Source organism: Canis lupus, chromosome 4 (assembly GCF_003254725.2).
Source record: "Canis lupus dingo isolate Sandy chromosome 4, ASM325472v2, whole genome shotgun sequence".
In the NCBI taxonomy this organism is placed as follows: Eukaryota; Metazoa; Chordata; class Mammalia; order Carnivora; family Canidae; genus Canis; species Canis lupus.
In genome coordinates this window covers 36,540,729-36,561,238 of record NC_064246.1, presented here as the reverse complement: position 1 = coordinate 36,561,238, position 20,510 = coordinate 36,540,729, and the positions used below count along the sequence as shown (strand labels likewise).

Sequence of the window (20,510 nt, the reverse complement as noted above, 5' to 3'; positions counted from 1 at the left end):
CCCTTTTTAAAAAGATTTTAATTATTCATGAGAAAGGCAGAGACCTAAGCAGAGGGAGAAGCAGGCTCCCCATGGGAGGCCCGATGTGGAACTCGGGATCATGACCCTGGACCCTGAGATCATGACCTGAGCCGAAGGCAGACGCTCACTGAGCCACCCAGGTGCCCCAGTATGAGGGTTTAAAGAGAACAAAATGTATGAATGTTTTTAGGAGTTTCTGGTACTTGAGTATCCACTGAATGCTTCCTTTCTAAAGGCTGGGCTTCCGTTGATAGTCAGCTAGCCCCAATCTTACCATGTATGTGGTCTTCAGTGTACCAGCTTCTATAACAAACCTAGCAGCTCTTCTGTTTCCAGCATTCAGTGGGCCAATTCTCAGCTTTTCCTCTGTCCTTTTCCAAGACTTCAGTGACTCCCTTTGATACATTGTCCTTGGCTTTCTATTTGATCTTTTGTTCCTGGGTCATTTCTTTTTCAATAAGCAAGGGTCATTTCTTTTTCTTTTTCTTTTTTTTTTGCAAGGGTCATTTCTTAGTAACAATTAACTTTTATTGCCACGATAATTTGTAGTCTTTTGCCTCAGTTTGCTTCTATCTAAAATTATAATGCTCTCAGAGATCATTTATCTAACTACTTGCTAGATTTGCTTACCTTACAGATCCTCTTTTCTTTTCAGCAAAAAGTTAATAGACTTGAATTCTGACTCCGTGTGTCAGGTAGAGAGGATTGGTGGGAAGAGACTTCAGGTACTCTGGTTCACTCCTTTCTTCTGTGGTTGGGATGGTGGAGCAGGGGTCAGAGGATGGCTGGCCTTTAATCCCTGCTTTTTGCTAAAGGACCCTCTGGCAAGGTTACTCTGAACTTGTTTTTTGTCTGTAATTATGAGATAATAAAAACCTGTGCTGCCTACCATACTTGGTTATTTTTGAGATTCAGATGATACAGAACATGTTAAAACTAGACAACAGGGGCACCTGAGTGGCTCAGTTGGTTAAGTATCTGCCTTCAGCTTGAGTCATGATCCCAGGATCCTGGGGTGGAGCACCACATCAGGCTCCCTGCTCAGCAGAGCTCCCTGCTCCCTTTTCCTTCTGCCCCTCCACCTCACTTGTGTACACACGAGTGCGCATGCTCTCTCTTTGTCAAATAATCTTAAATAACTAGAATATAAGCATGCATTTATTAGATTCTGTAGCAGTGAGTGAGATGGGAATAATGTATATGTTTATAGTCATATTTTACTTCACCATACCATTGTAGAATTGAACATGTCCTTTGTAATTTTGAATGGAGACTGAGAAATCACAATTCTTTTTTTTATTTTTTATTTTGTTTTTTTTAGAAATCACAATTCTTATAGAAGAATTGTTGTTGCCCCCTAAAAATCATTATCATTTATTATTGATGACCTGTACTGGATTAAGAATAATCTTAGTGTACATTTAACATTTGTTAGTTGATAAAACCTCCTACAAATAGGAGGCAGTATTATCCCATCTTTACAGTTAAAGAAACAAGGTTAGAGAGGTAAAGTAACTTCCACAATCTCATTGATGGTTAGTGGTAAAGCAGAAATTAATTGAGCCCCATGCATTTCCAGTATAAAACAGTTTGTCTTCACAGAACACATAGCATAATTTATAGGGAAATTCAATTACTGAGTTGAATGCCTGACAATAATGTAATAATTGTATGTCAATTATATGCATATATATATACACACATATATAAATATATATATTTTAAAGATTTTATTTATTTATTCATGAGAGACACACAGAGAGAGAGGTAGAAGTAGGCTCCATGAAGGGAGCCTGATAATGCAACTTATCCTAGGACTTTAGGATCACGCCCCCACCTAAAGGCAGACGTTCAACCACTGAGCCGCCAGGCATCCCGTATGTCAATTATATTAAAGAAAAAAAAACCAACACAGCTTTTCTGTTATGCTGATATATGAGTATGATTCAGTATGTATAATTTCTCATTTGACTATAAGCAAACAAATGTGTAAGGGATTTAGACTTCAAAGACTTAGCGATTTATAAATGCACAGAATAGTATGGATATTTATCTTCTTATTCTGCTTCTCCCAGAGTCTTGAACAAGTCATTCGGTCTCTCTGCCCCTCCCGTTCTCTCTGTCAGAAAGAACATTTTTAGTAAGTTATACTGTAGATTTTCTTACTAGATTTAAACTAGACTAAAAGGGGAATGATTTATAAGCATATTTTGAATTTCATAATGTTGTGACTTTATGTGTCTACATATTCCTATCATGTGTTATAGAGTCCTTAATAAAAACGATCCAAGACAATTCCTTAATAGCAGGAACAATAGCTGCATCTCTAACATAATTAATTTGCAAGATAGCAAATCAGCACTGCCAAAAGGGCAAGATGCCATTGGAGTTGGTTATTTGAGGAGGGAAGGGTTTATTTTCTTCAACCTGGGTCTTGAAGGAAGCATAGATAGGACAGATTTAAACAAGGCACAGTGAAAGTGTAGTAGTGCACGCACCCTGAGGCAGGAGGAATGCCATATGGGGAACTATGTGATACAAATTATACTCTGGTTAGATTTTAAGATGTAATAAGGAGATTATTTAGCAAATAAGGTGGAGTGAATGGATTGGAGTCAGTTTACAGAGGGTCTTGAAGTCTATTTGGATAGGTGGTATGTACTGTATTTGAGTACTGTATTTTTTTTTTTAAAGATTTTATTTATTTATTCATGAGAGACACACAGAGAGAGAGGCAGAGACAGGCAGAGGGAGAAGCAGGCTCCATGCAGGGAGCCCGATGTGGGACTTGATCCCAGGACTCCAGGATCACACCCTGGGCCGAAGGCAGGCTCCAAACCGCTGAGCCACCTGAGGATCCCTTGAGTACTGTATTTTGAGTAATAGGGAGGTAACGAAGGTTTTTTAGAAAGATAGTAATAGCATTGGAATTGTGTGAAATTGTGTTTTTTTTTTTTTTTTTTTAAAGATTTATTATAGAGACAGTGTGCATGTAAGAGGTAGGAGGAGGGGCAGAGGAAAACAATTTCAAGCTGACTTCCTGGTGAGTGCAGAGCCTCCTATTAGGCTGTATTCTACTACCTGAGATTATGAACTGATCTGAAATCAAAAGGTGGATGCTTAACCAACTGAGCCCCCCAGGTGCCCCTCTAAATTGTTTCTATTTTTTAAAACGATTTATTTATTCATGAAATAGAGATTGTGCAGGTGTGTGTGCCTGTGTGCATGAGTGGGGGGAAGGGGCAGAGGGAGAGAGAAAAACTCAAGTGGACTCCCTGCTGAGTGTGGAGCCACATGCAGGGCTCAAACCCAGGATCTGGAGATCACCACCTGAGCTGAAATCAAGACTTGGAATCCCAACCAATCAAGCCACCCAGATGTCCCTAAATTTTGTTTCTATTTTAAACATTATTTATTTATTTGGTATTTGAAATATTTTTTCATTAACATAGTACTGAATGGAAGTTGAGTCCCCATACTGTCATGTTAATTATGTAATTAAGTAAAAGAAATGGAAATAATGTAACTTTTCAAAGAAATACAGTGAATAATAAAAAAAAAAAAAAAAAAAAGAAATACAGTGAATAATACTAGAGCCACTGCTTTTTGAATTGTTACTAGGGGATCCCTGGGTAGTTTAGAGGTTAGCCCTTGCCTTTGGCCCAGGGTTTGTGTAATCCTGGAGTCTTGGGATCGAGTCCCACATCGGGCTCCCTGCATGGAACCTGCTTCTCCCTCTGCCTGTGTCTCTGCACCCCCCTCTTTCTCTATGTCTCTCTCATGAACAAATAAATAAAATCTTGAAAAAAAATGAATTGTTACTATGAGCCAGGCTCTTTTTAAAAAAACTTTTTTAAGGATTTTATTTATTCATGAGAGAGAGAGAGAGAGGCAGAGTGCTAAACCGCTGAGCCACCCAGGCTCCCATCCTGAGCCAGGCTCTTTATAAAGGTTTCAGGAAGCATGACTGCAGAGAGCCTATGCTTTTAACCATTACACTGAACTATCTCTCAAAAAATGGCTTCATACTAATAATTAAGATAAAAAAGAGAACCTTTGAATGTTGTTACTCAGGATAAGAGTCAGACTTAATTTCAAGATTTTGAAATAATTCACGAGTCTCCATTCCTCATTCATGGGGGATATATTCCAAAGCCCCTGTGATGACTAAAACCAAGAATAGAACCTGAACCATATATATATATATATATTTTTTTTTAATTTTAGTTTTAATTTAAAAATTTTTTAGAACCAAACACTATATTTACAATGTTTTTTCTATGCATATATACCTGTGACAAAGTTTAATTTAGAAATTAGGCACATTAAGATATTAACAATAATGATAAAATATAAAATTTATGGCAATATACTATAATAAAAGTTATGTGGTTTTTTATTTTTTATTTGAGTATACTTGAAATACAATGTTACATTAGTTTCAGATATACAACATAATGATTCAGCAACTCCTATGCTCTGCTTACTGCAAGTGTAGCTATTGTCTGTCACCATGCAATTCTCTTTAATACGATTTTTTTGGGGGGGGGGGAGAAAATCACTTTATTCTAATTAATTCACAAATGATAACATCACAAAAGGTGATTTAAGGAGGCACACAAACATCTGCCCAGCCCCAAACTCAAACCATCTCAATGAACTTGTATACTAAAAATATCCTTTCTCATTACAATTCTGAAGAAAGCTGTATTTAATGATGGAGAGGTTTAACTGGTGGTTTTGCACTTTATATCTTCACTATTTATTATATTTTTATGCTAAATTAACTTGGTCATGATTGATGAGTTTCCATATCTTCCAATTTGAACTTCTTGATTAGGCTAATCCATTTGCAGATCTGCATTGTTTCAGTAGCTTGCTGAAACCTTCACAAAGATTTAGGTCACCCTGGTTATGGGCACACTCCAGGAACGGTTTCATCTCGGGCTAAACTGCTGCTGCTGTTGCTGGTATGCTCACTGGGTTCCCTGAGGCTCCTGGTAAGTGATGTCGGGCCTTGAAGGCTCAGCGTTACTTCCAACGAAGTCCCCAGTAATGGCATGACCAATCATGTGCCTGTCAGCAAAGCCTGCAGCCCCTCCAGCTGCAGTGGTTGCCATCTGGGCCATGAGACCTGGCTGCCAGGGTGTAGCAGGTGAGCCAATAGCAGTTGGCAAGCTGCTGCTGGTGGCTGAGCGGCTGGCGCTGGTCTAGATGCAGCTCTCATCTGAGGTGCCCACCTGGCCGGAGGGGCCGTGCCAGAGGTGCGGCTACGGCTTCCATGCAGCATGTCTACTGGTACAGGAGCACGGCGTCCAGAAGCCTGACACTCGGTGGAGACCTTTATTACAATACTATTGACTATATTCCTTATATCAGGGTTTTTATTCCTGTGACTTACTCTTTCCATAACTGGAAGCCTGTATCTCCCACTCCACCCATTTTGCCCATCTGCCCAACTCCCTCCCTTCTGGCAGTCATCAGTTGTTTGTATTTACAGGTCTGATTGTACCTTTTGTTTATATTTTATATTCTACGCATAAGTGAAATCATATGTTTGTCTTTTCTGACTTCACTTAGCATAGTACCTTCTAGGTCCAGCCTTGTTGTTGCAAATGGCAAGATCTCAGTCTTTTTATGGCTGAATAATATTCCATTGTGTATGTATACACCACAATTTCTTTATCCATTCATCTGTCAGTGGTATATTTATCCTTTTTCCTGTGATGATATGAGGTTATAAAATGCCTATGTGATGAGATGAAGTGAGGTGAGTGATAATAGGCATTGTATTGAAATATTAGGCTACTATTGCCCTTCTGGCAGTAATGCCAGTTGGAGGATTATCTACTTCTGGACTGAGGTTGACCAAAGGTAATTGAAATTGTGAAAAGCAAAACTGTGGGTAAGGGGAGACTTTCAAAGATTTTATTTATTCATGAGAGACACAGAGAGAGGCAGAGACACAGAGACACTTGATCCTGGGACTCCAGGATCACGCCGTGGGCCAAAGGCAGGTGCTAAACCTCTGAGCCACCCAGGGATTCCCAAATATTTAACTCTTGATCTCAGCTCAGGTCTCAATCTCAGGCTTGTAAATTCAAGCCCTGGGTTGTTCTCCATGCTGGGTGTGGAGTCTAATTTAAAAATATATATATGTATTACTTTTCTAAACTATATACCACGTTCTCATCTGAGATTTTAGTCAGTTCCTCCCTTGGCTAAAGAAAAGGCTAATAGCAAACTAGAAACTATTTTGACAGCTTCAGTGGCTTTGCTTATGTGACTTAAAGTTTTTCTTGATCGAGGAATATTTGGACTTCCCAAATGTTGGAGGGATAGAAGTTACATTTATATACTGTGGAAAATTCATTTATATAGAATCCTTTTTTTTTCTTTTTTAAGATTTTATTTATTTATTCATGAGAGAGAGAGAGAGAGACAGGCGGAGTAGCAGGCTCCAGGAGCAGGGAGCCTGATGTGCGACTTGATCCCGGGACTCCAGGATTACACCCTGGGCCGAAGGCAGGTGCCAAACTGCTGAGCCACCCAGGGATCCCCAGAATCCTTTCTAAGAAAATTCTGGGTTATCATCTGGGGGAATTAGACTGGTGCAATGTAAAAGGCATTTTTATGAAGTCAGTTTGAATCCTTTCCTGTATTGCTATTTTTCATACTACTTTTGTGAATTTAGGCAAATTGAAATAATTTCTGCCTCAGTTTTTTCATCCATAATATGGAGAAAGTACTCTTCTAGAAGCTACTGTGAGGTTATGAGGTAATTGTTAAGCGTTCAGCACAGTGTCTGATTTTTATTGTGCCCATGCAGCTAGCTAAATCATTATCCTTAGTACAGTTATTTTATTTAGCAATTCCTCAGTGTGTGGCTCAGTAACCGCTGAGCCCAATCTGTGATTAATTCTAATATGCTGGGGGAGCCCTGGTGGTTCAGTGGATTAGCGTCACCTTCAGCTAGGGGGTGATCCTGGAGACCCAGGAACGAGTCCCACGTCAGGCTCCCTGCATGGAGTCTGCTTCTCCCTCTGCCTGTGTCTCTGCCTCCCTCTCTCTGTGTGTCTCTCATGAGTAAATAAATAAAATCTTAAAAAAAAAAAAAAAATTCTAATGTGCTGTTCCTCTCCCAAATATAGTGGTATTGCCCATTTCCAAACCAGGGAATTCTGTGGTAGTGACTGATTGCAGGTCATCTTTGAAGTAAAGACCTGTAAAGTTAGATATGTATAAATAATATCATTTATCTTTTTTTGGGTATCATTTATCTTTTTAAGACATGTGAGAGTTTTGTGGATTAAGAACTGATAAGTATTGATAGGTGCTTAAATGGACAGAATAAGGTGTCTAATTTTGCTGCTTAGGAAATGATTCATTGTAGCCTATTTCAGTTCAATTAAAACATTGTTTTTATTAACATGTATTTTGTCCCAGAAATGTAGATACATGAGTGGATGATACCTTGTCTTCCTGAAGTTTAGCATGGTGGAATAGATAAATTATAAACCCAATATAATGGTAAGTTAAGAGATAGGCATAGGATATAATAGATAGGCACTTGGCTAAGTCAAGAGATAGGAGATGTTGGAAGTAAGGTGTCCTGAGGAGACCTAGGAGAAAGAGGAATTCCTGTCAGAAAGGAGATGGAAGGATAAAGAGCATGATCTCAGAGGGGGACTGTGGACAGCTTGGTGTAAACTTTTGAAGTAGGGAATGGTAAAATAGGAGATTAGAAACAGAAATAGTATCTAGATTCTTATTTTAACAGGAAGGAACCAGCTGTTTTTACTCTGTCATTATCTCTTGAGGTTTGTTCTGAGAAATTTGTTACTAATAATTTTATTTATAAATAAAATAATAAATAAAAATAACTTGTTACGAATAATAAATTTGTTACTAATAATCTTCGTTCCCTAAGATCCCTCTACCTCCCACCTCAATCCCAGTTTAGCAGTTATAGGATTTTATTTTGTTCATTTGTCTCTTTCAGAGAGATTAAGCTCCCACAGGGCTTGTTTGTTCCATCTCTACATTCAGTTATATGCCACTCAGAATATATATTTTTTCACTAGTATTGACCTGTAGAAATAATCCCTGAAAGTATAGTCTGGTACTCAGAATATATATTTTTTTATTTTTAAAGATTTTATTTATTTATTCATGAGAAACACAGAGAGGGGAGAGAGAGAGGGAGACACAGGCAGAGGGAGAAGCAGGCTCCATGCAGGGAACCCGATGTGGGACTTGATCCCAGGTCTCCAGGATCACGCCCTGGGCTGAAGGCGGCGCTAAACCGCCAAGCCACCCGGGCTGCCCTGGTACTCAGAATATTTATAAAATGCTTAAATATAAAGAAAAATTGTTTCCTTGAAAATAAATCTTTACTGGAGAAAAATAATAAATTTGAGTCTCATAATTTTCACCCCCTAGAAATAATCACTGTTTTCCACTTTCCAAACTTAATAAATATTTGAATGATTGAGTTATCCAACATGAACTAAATTTAATCAACTCAGCAAACATTATCTGGGAATCTGCTATTATGTGACATTCTAGATAATCAGTAATCTCTACTATCAAGTAACCTAAGGTTTCTTAGTATTGTTAAACAATATATCCTAAAATGAGGAGTAATGGGAGGAATTAAAGGACCCGTTTAGATGGTTTTGCTTGTTTTATCTTTTTAACTGAATTTTGTATAACTATTACATGATTTAAAAGGAAACAAACTACAGAGTTCTGTACCTAACAGTGAAAATTTGTCTGTTTACTATACAAATATAATACCAGTTAAAAAAATGTAAAAATACCAGTGTTTCCACAAAGGTAATAACATCTTTATTTTTAAAAAGGTTTTATTTATTTGAGAACAAGCAAGTGAGAGTGTATATGGGGGGATGGTGAGGGGGGGAAGAGAGAATCCCAAGCAGACTCTTTGCCCAGGCAGAACCCAACAGGGCTTGATTCTTCAACCTTGATCATGGCCTGAGCTATAATAAACAAGAGTTGGTCACTGAATTTACTGAGCTACCCAGGCACTCTAGTGGTAATAACATCTTTAAATAACATCTTTTTGTATTTTTTCTTCTTTACAGCATACTTTCCTGGCTTCCCATGGTAAATTTTTAAAAGTTTTTATTTAAATTCCAATTATTTAACATAACAGTGTAATATTTGTTTCACATTTACAATATAGTGATTGAATGGTTGCATACATTACCTGGTGCTCATTACAAGTGAACTCCTTAATCTCCATCACCTATTGATAATATCCTCCACTACCTCCCTTCTGGTAACCATCAGTTTGTTGGTTTGCCTCTCTCCTGGTTTCCCATAGTAATTTTTAAGGACTGTTTAATAGACCAGCAAATTGTTCTAAATTTGCTTAGCTATCTTTTTGTTGTTACTTTCACTTTTGTTATTACAGTTAATGATGAAGTGAAAATACATTTATAGCCCTTAGTCTTTTACCTTCTTTTTGTATTATTTCTTAGGATGGAGTCCCAGGAATGTGAGTATTGTTTCAAAGAGTATTATGTTGCTTTTCAAGAGACCATACTAAAATTGATTAAGTAGTAGTGGTTAGTGGAGTGCCTGGGTGGCTCAGACAGTTAAGTGTCCAATTCTTGGTTTTGGCTTAGGCCATGATCTCAGGGTTGTAAGATCAAGCCCCACGTCAGGCTCTGCACTGAGTGTTGAGGCTGACTGAGATTCTTTCTCTCCCTTGCCCCCAGCCCCTACCTTTGCATTCATTCTCTCCCTCCCCTCCAAATAAATAAATAAAACTTAAAAAAAATAGTAATATGTTATTTCTAAGAACTTGGGTATTTCTTTTTTTTTTTTTCTTCCCCTCAAGATAGAATTATGAATAGAATCGAGTCTCTTGGTCAAGCAGTTCTATTAGAGGTTAAAAAGAATCCTTATCTATTTTTATGCCTCAAACCTTAGTCTCAGGTACCTTTCTCTGTCTAGCTCACTTTGTTGATGATTTTTTATCTGGGCCACATCTAGCTTGAATCTTATCTCAGAATTCCTGCATCATATATACAGTGGCTTTTTTTTTTCTTTTAAAGATTGATTACTTTTTTTAGAGAGAAAGTGAGAGTACGTGACTGGGGAGAGGGGCAGAGGGAGAGAATCTTCAGGCAGATTCCCTCGGGGAGCCTGATGTGGGGCTTGATCTCAGTACCCATGAGATCATGACCTGAGTGAAATCAAGAGTCAGACGCTAAACTGAGCCACCCAGGGCCCCCTACAGTGGCTTTCTGGGGCAATTTTCACTAGGTTGTGAAATGGAGTTTTACATTTGTTCAAAGCCAAGTTTCAGCTGTTTATTCCCCAAATCTATTTTCTCCTATAGTCTTTTCCATTTTAATGAATGGCAACTCCATCTTCGCAGTATTTAAGACCTAAACTTTTAGCATGATCCTTGAGTTCTCTCTGTAACATCCATATCCAGTCCATCAGCATAAATTTCATTGGCATTGCCTATTTCTTGTCCCCTTCACCATCCTAGATTGATTCATGTAATTGTTACCTCTCATCTGCATTATTATTGCAATAACCTAAGCAGGTCTCTGATTCCATCCTGACCCCCGGGTGCCCCTCTTTGATCGATTTTGAGTTAATTTTTGTATATGGTGTTAGTGTATAATTTCATTCCTTTGTATGTAGATACCCAGTTTTCCCACTACCATTTGTTGAAAAAGGCTGTCTTTTCCGTATTGGTTTGTTAGTACTGTTGTCAAAATCATTTGACCATATATGCAAGGATTTATTTCTGGAATATTTAGAGAGAATATTTCTCTCTAAACAGAATAGAGAATATTTTTCTATTCTGTTCTCTTGGTCAGTATATCTTTGTGATTGTAGTTGCACAGTGTTTTGTTGTTGTTGTTTTTTTTAAATAGACTCCATGCCAAATAGGTGCTTGACTTTAGGACCCTGAGATCAAGAGTCATATGCTTTATCAACTCAGCCAGCCACCCAAGTATTTTGACTAATGTAGCTATTTGTAAGTTTTGAAATCAGGGGGATCCCTGGGTGGCTCAATAGTTTAGCACCTGCCTTCGGTCCAGGACGTGATCCTGGAGTCCCGGGATCAAGTCCCACGTCAGGCTCTCTGCGTGGAGCCTGCTTCTCCCTCTGCCTGTGTCTCAGCCTGCCTCTCTCTCTCTCTCTCTCTCTTTCTCTCTCTGTCTCTCATGAATAAATAAATAAAATCTTTAAAAAAAAAAGTTTTGAAATCAGGAAGTAGCTAGCTTTTCTTTCTCAGTATTGCTTTGTTTCAGGTTCCCTTGGATTTCATATGAATAGTGAAATCTTTTAAAAAGTCATTCTGATTATTACAGGGATTACATTGAATCTATAGATCACTTTGAATAGTAGTAATATCTTAACAATATCAAGTCTTCTAATCCATAAATAAACAAGCATTTCTTTCCATGTATTCTCTTTAATTTCTTTCAGCAACATTTTGTGGTTTTTATTATACGTCTTTTATTTCTTTGATTAATTATTAGGTATTTTATTCTCCTTCATGGTCTTCAAGGACTTCTTTATTTCCCTTTTGGCTTGTTCTCTTTTTTTTTTTTTTTAAGATTTAGTTGTTTGAGAAGGAGAAAGAGAGTACCAGCAGGGGAGTGGCAGAAGGAGCCAAGGCAGACACTGAACTGACTGCTCTGGATAGGCTTTTTTTTTTTTTATTTAATATTTTATGTATTTATTCATGAGAAATACAGAAAGAGAGGCAGAGACACAGAGGAGAAGCAGGCTCTATGCAAGGAGCCCAATGCAGAACTTGATCTTGTAAATTGAGGATCAGGCCCTGAGCCAAAGGCAGACACTCAACTGCTGAGCCACCCAGGCATCCCTGGATAGTTCATCATTAATGTGTAGAATTTCAGCTGAGTTTTGTATGTTGATTTTGTATCATCCTAGTTTGTTGAATTTATCTTAAAATTTTTTTGTGGAATCTTTATGAGTTCTGCAAATAGAGATAATTTTATTTATTCATTTCCAATGTGGTTCTTTTTCCTACCTAGTTGCTCTTTTATTATATGGAAAGTTGACTTTTAATATATGGAAATAGTTTCCTATTACTGGTTTGTTTTTGAGTGTTTTATTTCCCTCACAGCTAAGTATTGAATTTTGCTAAATAATTTTTTTCATCAATGTTGATGATCATATGATTTTTATCCATTCTGTTTGTGTGGTATATTAAATTTACTAATTTCAAATGTTGAACAATCCTGTTTTCCAGGAATAAATCCCATTGGGTCATGGTGTATGGTTTTTTTGTCGTCGCTATTGGTTTTTATTGATTTTTTTATTCCACTATAGTTAATTGATTTTTTTTAAAGATTTTATTTATTTATTCATGAGAGACACATACATACACAGAGAGAGACAGAGACACAGGCAGAGGGAGAAGCAGGCTCCACGGAGGGAGCCTGACGTGGAATTCGATCCTGGGTTTCCAGAGTCATGCCCTGGGCTGAAGGCAGCGCTAAACTGCTGAGCCACCCGGGCTGCCCTAGTTAATTGTTTTTTAAATGACATATAATTGACATATAAGATTGTTAGATTTAGCTATACAAAATAATGATTTCAGGGGTGCCTGGGTGGCACAGTTGGTTAATAAACACATGCAGAGTTTGCTTGAGATTCTCTCTCCCTTTGCCCCTTTCACTCATGCTCCCTCCCTCTCTTTAAAAATAAATAAATCTTTAAGAAAAACAATGATTTTATTTTATTTTTAAAAAATTTTTATTCATTAATTTGAGACAGAGCATGAACAGGGGGCAGAGGTAGGGGGAAAGGGAGAAGCAGCCCCCTGTTGATTGAGGAGCCCAGTGGGGGACTTGATCCCAGGACCCTGAGATCATGACCTGAGCCAAAGGCAGACACTTAACCATCTGAGCCACCAATACAGGCGCCCTGTATTATGCTTTTTTTTTTTAATGTTCATTTATTTTGCTAGTATTTTATTGAAGATCTTTGCATCAATGTTTATAAAGGGTATTGGTCTGTAGTTTTCTTTTTCTTACGGGGTCTTCATCTGGCTTTGGTATGAGAATGATGCTGGCCTCAATGAATAAGGGCATGTTCCTCACTAGAGTTTGGAAAAGTTTGAGAGAAATGGATGTTTTTAGTTAAATGTTTATAGCTTCCCAGTGAAACTGTTAGGTCCAGGGCTTTTCTTTGTTGGGACATTTTTTGGTTACTCATTACTGAGTCAGTCTCCTTAATAGTTACAGATCTATTCAAATATACTGTTTTTATGTCATTTAATCTTGGTAGGTTTTTTGTTTCTTGGATTTGGGCTGTTTCATCTAGGTTTTATCCATTTGTAGATATACAGTTATTCATACTACTCTTTTATAATCCTTTTTGTTCCTATAGAGTCAGTAGTGATGTCTACACTTTTATTTCTGATTTTAGTAATTCAAGTCTTCTTTTATTCTTGATGCACCTAGCTAAGGATTTATCAATTGTGTTGATCTTTTCAAAGAATCAACTCTTGGTTTTGTCCAATTTTTACTATTCTTGATTTTCTATTCTTAATTTTCTCTCTAATCTTTATTATTCTTTCTGCTTGCTTTAGGTATAGTCTGCTAGTTCCTTTTCTAGCTTATTAAGATGAAAGTTTAGGGTGTCTGAGAAATTTTAAAGAAATACACGTCTACAGCTATTAACATCCCTCTAAGAATTGCTTTTGCTGCATCTTTTAAGTTGTGATATGTTTTGTGTTCATTTTCATTCAGACTATTTTCTAACTTACCATGTGAATTCCTTGACTTACTGGTTATTTAGTAGTGTGTTGTTTAATATCCCAGTGTTTCTTGTCTTTTTGACTTTTAATTTTGTTCCATTGTGGTTGGAAAATACATTCTGTATTTCAGTTCTTTTAATTTTATTTTTTGGCCTTAACATATGGCCTATCCTTGAGAATGTTAACTTGTGCTTAGGAAGACTGACTTTGTGGTTGTTTAGTAGAATGTTCTTCAGATGCCTGTTAGGTCTAGTTGGTTTATAGTACTGTTCAGTACTTCTGTGTCTTTATGGATCATCCAAATCTCTCCTGTACTGCAAGTTGGTTTTTTGTTTTTAAGACTTTGTTTATGACAGAGACAGAGGCAGAGGCAGAGGGAGAAGCAGGCTTCCCTCGAGGAACCTTATGAGGGACTCGATCCCAGGATCGTGGGATCAAGACCTGAGCCAAAGGGAGACAGACACTCAACCACTGAGCCACCCAGATGGCCCTGCAGTTGGGTTTTGAAGTCTCTTTTGTTGTTTCTCTTTTTCACATTTCTGTCCATTATGGCCTCATGAATTTGGAAGTCTGGTTTGATGCATGGTGTTTGTAATTGTTAAACCTTCCTCTTAGATTGACATTTTTATCATAGAATTTTGATCTTGTCTTTTTTTTTTTTTTTAAATATTTTATTTATTATTTATTTATTTAAGTCACAGACAGAGAGAGAGAGAGGCAGAGTCACAGGCAGAGAGAGAAGCAGGCTCCATGCACCAGGAGCCCGATGTGGGATTCGATCCCGGGTCTCCAGGATCGCGCCCTGGGCCAAAGGCAGGCGCCAAACCGCTGCGCCACCCAGGGATCCCTGATCTTGTCTTTAGTAACCATTTTTTTAAAGATTTTATTTATTTATTTATTCACGAGAGACAAAGAAAGAGGCAGACACACAGAGGGAGAAGCAGGCTCTCTGCAGGAGCTGGAAGTGGGACTCGATCCTGGGCCCTGGGATCATGCCCTGAGTCAAAGGCAGATGCTCAACCGCTGAGCCACCCAGGCATCCGTGTAGTAACCACTTTTGCCTTTAAGTATATTTTCTGTGGTGTTAATGTAAAGAAGAAGCTAGCCCTCTCTGTTACTATTGCATTTTATTTATTTTCCAACCTTTTGCTTTCAACTTTTTTTTTTTTTTTTAAAGACTTTATTTATCTATTCATGAGAGATACAGAGAGAGAGGCAGAGACATATGCCGAGGGAGAATCAGTCTGCTCGCGGGGAGCCTGATGCGGGACTCCATCCCAGGACCCCAGGATCATGCCCTGAGCCAAAGGCAGATGCTCAACAGCTGAGCCACCCAGGTGTCCCTTAAATACATATACATTTTATCTAAGTAGTGATAAGGTAGGATTGATATCTGCCATTTTACTATTTTTTGTTTTTGTTCCTCTGTCCTGTTAACTACCTTCTTTTATGTTAAATAGGTATTTTCTAGGGCAATATTTTAATTTCCTTGTCATTTATATGATCACATCCCTCCCCACTCCAAATTTAGTCATTAGTGGTTGCTCTAGTTATTGAGATTGCAACTAAAGTCTTAATTTGTTACAGTGTGGTTTGTATTATTAATATCAAGTTAATTTTAATAGTAATAAAACTTGTTCCTTTATTGGTCTGCCCTTGTCATCTCCTTTGTTATTTTATTGTCATACAAATTACATTTTGGGTCGCTGGGGTAGCTCAGTCAGTTAAGCATCTGCTTTTGGCTTAGGTCATGATCCCAAGGTCCTGGGATCATGTCCCCTGTCAGGTTCTCTCCTCAGAGCCTGCTTTTCCCTTTCCTGCCTGCCACTCTGCCTACTTGTGCTCTTTCCTGTCAAATAAATAAATAACATCTTTAAAAAAAGAAAAAACTAATTACATTTTTATATGTCATGTGCCCATGCACACAGACTTAAGATTCTTGCATTAAACAGTTGTCTTTTATTTTTTATTTATTATATATATATATTTATTTTTAAAAGATTTTATTTATTTATTCATAGAGAAAAAGAGAGAGAGAGGCAGAGACCCAGACGGGGAGAAGCAGGCTCCATGCAGGGAGCCCGATGCAGGACTTGATCCCGGGTCTCCAGGATCACACCCCAGGCTGCAGGCGGCGCTAAACCGCTGAGCCACCGGGGCTGCCCTATTTTTATATTTTATTTATTCACGAGAGACACACAGAGAGAGGCAGAGACATAGGCAGAGGGAGATAGATACAGGCTCCCTGCAAGGAGCCTGGTGCAGGACTCCATCTCAGGACCTTGGGATTATAACTTGAGTCAAAGGCAGACGCTCAACCACTAATCCACCCAAGTTCCTCTTACTGGTGTCTTTTCAATATTTTATTTATTTATTCATGAGAGACAGAGAGAGATAGGCAGAGACGTAGACAGAGGGAGAAACAGGCTCTCTATGGGGAGCCTGACTTGTACCTCAGTCCCAGGACCTTGGGATCACGACTTGATTCCAAAGGCAGATGCTCAACAACTGAGCACCCAGGTGCCCCTACACAGTTGTCTTTTTCTTTTTTTTCTTCTCACAGTTGTCTTTTAAGTTAGATACAAGAAAAGTGTTGTCTTTTGTATTTACATCTGTTACCTTTACCATGTTCTATATTCATGTAGACTTGAGCTATTGTTTATTGTCCTTTATCTAAAGCTGAAGAACTCTCTGTAGGGCAGATTTCTTGTAGAGCAGATTTGCAAAGGACTCTCCTTGAAATTAGCTTGAAATACATGCTTAAGTGTTTTTTTTTTTTTTTTTTTTTTTTGTAATAAAACAGCATATTATTTTGTGGAATGCTAGATTGTAATTCTTGAAATACAGTCTTTTGTCAAATGCTGGGCTAAGTGTTAGACACAGAGGTAGTATGGTAGTGTCTCTTTTTCTGTTTAGGTCATTATAGTCTCTGAGTCCTGTGGGCTTGGTGGCTGTATATAGGCATTTAGAGAAGCTTTGAAATGATCAAATTATGATGAAATCATTCGTGCTTTTGTAAAGCACACAACACAAATGTAAGATTATCTGTATTTTTATTCACTCAATATATTAAAAGAGCATCACGGTGAGTTTGATTTAATCTCTCACCTTACGTGTCCTGTTTGTAAAATAGTGGAACTACCTATTTCTATCATCAGAATAAGGGAGTCATTTTTAATTAGGTAGAAAAAGGTGAAATTCCAAAGTAAATTTCATATAACTGTACAATGTATTCTTAGTATCACCTTTAAGACTTGGTATTTTAGTTTATTTTTAAATTTATTTTATTTATTTATTTAATCTATTTTAATTAATTAATTTATTTATTTATTTATTTAAGAGAGAGATTGAGAGAGAGAGAGTGAGCCCGAATAGGTGGAGGGAGTGACAGAGGGAGAAGGACAAGCAGACTCCCTGCTGAACAGGGAGCAATGTGGGGCTTGACCCTAAGATCATGACTGAGCCATCGAGGCATGCCAAAACTTGATATTTTAAATCAGGTTATTTATATTTGTGTGGTGCCTGGGTTCTCAGTTGGTTAAGGGACTGACTCTTGATTTCAGCTCAGATCATGATCTCAGAATCATGAGATCTAGCCCTGTGTTAGGGTCTGCTGGGCCTGGAGCCTGGTTAAGATTCTCTCTCTCTCAGATTCTCTCTCTCCTATTCCTTCTGCCATCCCCTGTGCCCCTGTTTGTTCGCACTATATGCTCTTCCCCCCCCTTTCTCTCTCTCAAAACAAAACAAGAACTGAATCCTAGAGTTGGCAGTGAGTTTTGTGATAACATCTACCCCTAGGTCTTTACTTCAAGTTCTATATCACTATCTATTCTCTAAAAAGTTGTTTTCAGGATGCCTGGGTGGTTCAGTGATTGAGTGTCTGCCTTTGGCTCAAGGCGTGATCCCGGGGTCCTGGGATCAAGTCCCACATTGGGTTCCCCGTGGGGAGCCTGCTTTTCCTTCTGCCTGTCTCTTCCTCTCTCTCTGTATCTTTCTTTTCTTTTTTTTTTAATTTTTAAAAATATTTTATTTATTAGAGAGCGAGAGAGAAAGAGAGAGGGGGGTACAACTTAAAATTTGTAAGACGATAGATTTGTTATGTCCTTACCACTTATAAAATTAAAGAAAAAAAGATATTGTTGTTCTGTGAGTTAGCTGATTTTAAGTAGCTTACTCAACTCTTAAATTTTGGATATGCATGTAAGAATACTGGTATCTAAGGATTATTTACTCTGTGGTAACATTCAATTAACATTAAAAAGGAACACATTTAAGTTTTATACCATACATCCAGGAACATACTTGGGCCACCTGAGCTTATTTTATCTTAGAAATGCAGTAGTCTGGTTTGGACCTTTGATGGAAATTTCATTAGCGAATATGCTTAAAGATTTTACCTTAAAGTTTTTGTCTTTTTTTTTTTTTTTAAGATTTTATTTATTCATGAGAGACAGAGAGAGAGAGCCAGAGACACAGGCAGAGGCAGAAGCAGGCTCCACTCAGGGAGCCCAATGTGGGATTTGATCCTGAGACTCCAGGATCACACCCCAGGCCAAAGGCAGGCACCAAACCGCTGAGCCACCCAGGGATCTCCAAGTTTTTGTCTTTTTACCATAGCTTTTGGCTCAGGAGCCACTTCTTGATTGTGATTGAATAAGATGTATCAGTCTTTTAAAAAATAGCAGTGACAAGCTTATACAGGAATGTTTACTGTTGAAATAACATTTTACTGTCAATGGAAGAATGGAAATGGAGATTTTGAACCTAATTGATTTTTATTTTTTAATTTTATTTATTTTTTAAAAGATTTATTTATTTATTTATTCATTCATTCATTCATGATAGAGAGTGAGAGAGAGAGAGAGAGAGAGAGAGAGAGAGGCAGAGACACAGGCAGAGGGAGAAGCAGGCTCCATGCCGGGAGCCGGACACCGGACTTGATCCTTGGACTCCAGGATCACCCCCAGGGACAAAGGCAGGCGCTAAACCGCTGAGCCACCCAGGGATCCCTGAACCTAATTGATTTTTAGATTTGTTTTAAACACTTGGAAAAAAAATTCTGGCTAATTCAGTTAAAATTAAAGGAAAAAATATGTCATATTAAAAAAATTAGAATTAAGTTTAAATCTTTTTCTTACTGTGATTTTTTTTAAAAATTTTTATTTATTTATGATAGTCACACAGAGAGAGAGAGAGGCAGAGACACAGGCAGAGGGAGAAGCAGGCTCCATGCACCGGAGCCCGATGTGGGATTCGATTCCGAGTCTCCAGGATCGCGCCCTGGGCCAAAGGCAGGCGCCAAACTGCTGCGCCATCCAGGGATCTCTTCTTACTGTGATTTAACCTTTTTTGATTCTCAGTTTAATTTTAATTCTCAGGATTAAGATAATGTATATATATATGTAACATATATATTAAGATAATGTATATATATTGGTTTTCTGGGGCTGCTGAAATAAAGTACAAGAAAGTGGGTGACTTAAATTACAAATTGTATCACAGTTTTGGAGACTAGAAATGTCAAGTTTTTTTCTGAGGGCTTGTGAGATTATGTTCCATATCTCTCCTAATGTGTAGATGCCTCAGGAGTGCCTTAGTTGGTAGATGGCATTTTCCTTGTGTCTTCATCATCTTCCCTCAATGTATGTCTGTCTCTGTTTCCAAATTTTTCATTTTATAAGGACACATTTATTTTGGATTAGAACCAACCCAGATTGATCTCCTCTTGATTATTTGTGAAGAGCCTATTTCCAAATGAGGTCTCATTTACAGTTATCGTGGGGCATACTTTTGGGTGACCACAGTTCAGCCCAGTAGTGTATAGAAAAAGGCTTAGCAGCAGTATATTTCTTCCAACTGGACATATAGAGATATTAGGAAAAACCATTCTGAAATATGTCTATCCTGCTAGTCTAAGCTCAGATCACATTTCTTCATTCTAGTCTTCCCTGATATTCTTCTAGTGTCTTGGGATCAAGAATCCATGTTTGTGTCTCTTGTTGAGCTTTCTGTTGTGGGACGCTTTTTTTTTATTTTTTATTTTTTTAAGATTTTATTTATTCATGAAAGATACACAGAAAGAGGCAGAGACCTAGGGAGAGAGAGAGAAGGAGGCTCCCTACGGGGAGCCCTATGTGGGACTAGATTCCAGGACCCCGGGATCACACCCTTAGCCAAAGGCAGATGCTCAACCACTGAGCCACTCAGCCACCCCTGTTTTAGCTCTGTCGTAAATTTGTATGCAGTTGAATTATGGGTTTAATCATTTGGTGTATTTGCGTGTCTTTCTTTCCAAGGTTAAATACTTAAACTCTTCTGAGGAGAACAGTCATATTTAGGGCAGCCCAGGTGGCTCAGCAGTTTAGCGCCTGCCTTCGGCCAAGGGCATGATCCTGGAGTCCTGGGATCGAGTCCCGCGTCGGGCTCCCTGCATGGAGCCTGCTTCTCTCTCTGCCTGTGTCTGTGTGTCTCTCTCTCTGTCTCTCATGAATAAATAAATAAAATCTTTAAAAAAATAAATAAATGAAATCATAAAAAAAAGAGAAGAGTCATATTTAAAAAGATTTTTGTCCCGTATTCTTATTTTGTCTACTTCATGATTGGAACCCTCTCTTGGGTCTGGAATTCTTGCCTGTGTCTAATTTTTTACGTGTTAAAGTCAGCTGGATTTGGTTGTTGTCCATTAGTAATAGTATTAACAATA

The 20,510-nt window shown here is 38.1% G+C and overlaps 1 protein-coding gene and 1 pseudogene across 10 annotated transcripts in view; one reads left to right on the top strand and one right to left on the bottom strand.

Moving 5' to 3' along the window:
• NSD1 (nuclear receptor binding SET domain protein 1) overlaps nucleotides 1-20,510 on the top strand; it is a 154,575-nt gene that overhangs the window by 45,324 nt on the left and 88,741 nt on the right. The window lies entirely within an intron of this gene.
• On the bottom strand, nucleotides 4,713-5,311 carry LOC112651226 (coiled-coil-helix-coiled-coil-helix domain-containing protein 2-like; annotated as a pseudogene).